The following is a 4,315-nucleotide window of genomic DNA, read 5'->3' as shown; positions in this document are numbered from 1 at the left end:
AAAAAAAAAAAATACTGCTTCGTGTCAAATAGCAGTAAGGATAACAACAGCGAATGCCCCACCCATTAGATAACGCGGTTAATTCTTACAAGAACCTTAGGAATTGGGTACTCTCTCCCCCAAAGATGGAGAGGGGGAGTTACTTGCCCAAGGTCTCCAGCCAGCGAGCGGCCTCTGGCCAGGGAACAGTTACTGTATCGCATCTGCTGCGTGTTGCTGTTGAGGTCAGCACGCAGAGCTAACCTGGGCGGAGGTGTTCACACCTTCCTGGGCACTGGACAGTGAGAAGTAAAGGGCTGCCCATCTATGGCCTGTTGGCCTCACATGTGGGTGCAACCCTCTGAGTCGCAAGGGAAGCCTTGCTTACTCAGTGGTTGACTGCAAAGCCTAGGCATTCCTAAGGCCTAATGACCATAAGGAAAAAGCGCATAAAAACAAGATTCAAGGAAATTCGATGCAAGCTAGTATAGTTCTCGCTAGAGTCTCCATATAAGCAGTTTCTCTCTCAGCTGACCCTGGGCTAAAATGGCCAAGCAAGTTACATGTTAAGCATCTGGAATTTTTTGAGCTCTAGATTTGGGCAAATAATGATACATACATATATATCTACATAGATAGGAAATACAAATTAATACATTTAATCAGGTTTAACAATATTTTAAATCAAGTATATTTAATGTATCAGTATGTTTATATAGTGAGTTTAAATATGTATATGTGTAAATCTTTCTTTCCTCCAATCCCTGCTAATTTAGTGTTTTCTAATAGGAAACTTGGTTTGATGTTAAGCATTGGATGGGTTTTTGTCCAGTGACTGCACCTAAAGCCAATATTTTTCCAACTCTACCTATGTCCAGGCCTCAAGTCTCCAGAACTCAAAAAGGACCTTTGGGGGGGGGGAGGAGTCAAGATGGCGGAGAAGTAGCAGGCTGAGACTACTTCAGGTAGCGGGAGATCAGCTAGGTAGCTTATCTAAAGATTGCAGACACCTACAGATCCAACAGGAGATCGAAGAGAAGAACAGCAACTCTAGAAACAAAGTCAACCACTTTCTGAAAGGTAGGACTGGCGGAGAAGTGAATCCAAAGCGACGGGAAGATAGACCGCAGGGGGAGGGGCCGGCTCCCGGCAAGCGGCGGAGCAGCGGAGCACAAAATCAGGACTTTTAAAAGTCAGTTCCACTGAGGGACATCGCTCCAGAGGCTTAACCAGGGTGAAGCCCACGCGGGGTGAGCGTGGCCTCAGGTCCCGCAGGGTCACAGAAGGATCGGGGGCGTCTGAGTGTTGCAGAGCTTACAGGTATTAGAACGGGGAAGCCGGCTACAGAGACAGAGCCGAAGAGTGAGCTCTAAGCTCGGGGTTACCTTGAACCGGTCGCAGGCTCGGTCAGCTCCGAGCGCGGCTGGAGGCCAGGGTGACGGGAGTAATTGGGCGCTGTTCTCTGACGGCGCGCTGAGGAGTGGGGCCCCGGGCCCTCGGCTCCTCCGGGCTGGAGACTGGGAGGCCACCATCTTCATTCCCGCCCTCCGGAACTCTACGGAAAGCGCTCAGGGAACAAAAGCTCCTGAAAGCAAACCCGAGCGGATTACTCAGCCAGGCCCCTGGTAAGGGCGGTGCAACTCCACCCGGGGCAAAGACACTTGAGAATCACTACAACAGGCCCCTCCCCCAGAAGATCAACAAGAAACCCAGCCAGGACCAAGTTCACCTACCAAGGAGTGCAGTTTCAATACCAAGGAGAGCGGCGGAATTCCAAAGGAGGAGAAAGCAAAGCACGGAACTCATGGCTTTCTCCCCATGATTCTTTAGCCTTGCAGTTAATTTATTTTTTAATTTTTTTTTCTTTTTCAATTTTTTTTCTTCTTCTAAATTTTTTTTAACTTTTACCCTTTTCTTTTTTAACGTTTTTTAACTAGTTTATCTAATATATATATATTTTTTTCCTTTTTATATTTTTTCTTTATTGGTTTTCTTTTTTTAATTGTTTCTTTTTTCTTTCTTTTTTTTTTTTTTCTTTCTGAACCTCTTTTTATCCCCTTTCTCCCCCCTCACGATTTGGGATCTCTTCTGATTTGGCTAAAGCATATTTTCCTGGGGTTGTTGCCACCCTTTTAGTATTTTACTTGCTCCTTCATATACTCTTCTCTGGACAAAATGACAAGGCGGAAAAATTCACCACAAAAAAAAAGAACAAGAGGCAGTACCAAAGGCTAGGGACCTAATCAATACAGACATTGGTAATATGTCAGATCTAGAGTTCAGAATGACGATTCTCAAGGTTCGAGCTGGGCTCGAAAAAGGCATGGAAGATATTAGAGAAACCCTCTCGGGAGATATAAAGGCCCTTTCTGGAGAAATAAAAGAACTAAAATCTAACCAAGTTGAAATCAAAAAAGCTATTAATGAGGTGCAATCAAAAATGGAGGCTCTCACTGCTAGGATAAATGAGGCAGAAGAAAGAATTAGTGATATAGAAGACCAAATGACAGAGAATAAAGAAGCTGAGCAAAAGAGGGACAAACAGCTACTGGACCACGAGGGGAGAATTCGAGAGATAAGTGACACCATAAGACGAAACAACATTAGAATAATTGGGATTCCAGAAGAAGAGGAAACGGGAGCAGAAGGTATATTGGAGAGAATTATTGGAGAGAATTTCCCCAATATGGCAAAGGGAACAAGCATCAAAATCCAGGAGGTTCAGAGAACCCCCCTCAAAATCAATAAGAATAGGTCCACACCCCGTCACCTAATAGTAAAATTTACCAGTCTTAGTGACAAAGAGAAGATCCTGAAAGCAGCCCGGGAATAGAAGTCTGTAACGTACAATGGTAAAAATAATAGATTAGCAGCAGACTTATCCACAGAGACCTGGCAGGCCAGAAAGAGCTGGCATGATATATTCAGAGTACTAAACGAGAAAAACATGCAGCCAAGAATACTATATCCAGCTAGGCTATCATTGAAAATAGGAGGAGAGATTAAAAGCTTCCAGGACAAACAAAAACTGAAAGAATTTGCAAACACCAAACCAGCTCTACAGGAAATATTGAAAAGGGTCCTCTAAGCAAAGAGAGACCCTAAAAGTAGTAGATCAGAAAGAAACAGAGACAATATACAATAACAGTCACCTTACAGGCAATACAATGGCACTAAATTCATATCTCTCAATACTTACTCTGAATGTTAATGGGCTAAATGCCCCAATCAAAAGACACAGGGTATCAGAATGGATAAAAAAAACAAAACCCATCTATATGTTGCCTACAAGAAACTCATCTTAAACCTGAAGACACCTCCAGATTTAAAGTGAGAGGGTGGAAAACAATTTATCATGCTAATGGACATCAGAAGAAAGCAGGAGTGGCAATCCTTATATCAGATCAATTAGATTTTAAGCCAAAGACTATAATAAGAGATGAGGAAGGACACTATATCATACTCAAAGGAACTGTCCAACAAGAAGATCTAACAATTTTAAATATCTATGCCCCTAATGTGGGAGCAGCCAACTATGTAAACCAATTAATAACAAAATCAAAGAAACACATCGACAATAATACAATAATAGTAGGGGACTTTAACACTCCCCTCACTGAAATGGACAGATCATCCAAGCAAAAGATCAACAAGGAAATCAAGGCCTTAAATGACACACTGGACCAGATGGACATCACAGATATATTCAGAACATTTCATCCCAAAGCAACAGAATACACATTCTTCTCTAGTGCACATGGAACATTCTCCAGAATAGATCACATTCTTGGTCCTAAATCAGGTCTCAACCGTTATCAAAAGATTGGAATCATTCCCTGCATCTTTTCAGACCACAATGCTCTGAAGCTAGAACTCAATCACAAGAGGAAATTTGGAAAGAACCCAAATACATGGAGACTAAACAGCATCCTTCTAAAGAATGAATGGGTCAACCAGGAAATTAAAGAAGAATTGAAAAAATTCATGGAAACAAATGATAATGAAAACACAACGGTTCAGAATCTGTGGGACACAACAAAGGCAGTCCTGAGAGGAAAATATATAGCGGTACAAGCCTTTCTCAAGAAACAAGAAAGGTCTCAGGTACACAACCTAACCCTACACCTAAAAGAGCTGGAGAAAGAACAAGAAAGAAAGCCTAAACACAGCAGGAGAAGAGAAATCATAAAGATCAGAGCAGAAATCAATGAAATAGAAACCAAAAAAACAATAGAACAAATCAACGAAACTAGGAGCTGGTTCTTTGAAAGAATTAACAAGATCGATAAACTCCTGGCCAGACTTATCAAAAAGAAAAGAGAAAGGACCCAAATAA

Source organism: Enhydra lutris, unplaced genomic scaffold, assembly GCF_002288905.1.
Source record: "Enhydra lutris kenyoni isolate GAN:26980312 unplaced genomic scaffold, ASM228890v2 scaffoldscaffold95, whole genome shotgun sequence".
Lineage (NCBI taxonomy): Eukaryota > Metazoa > Chordata > Mammalia > Carnivora > Mustelidae > Enhydra > Enhydra lutris.
This window is presented reverse-complemented; position numbering follows the sequence as displayed.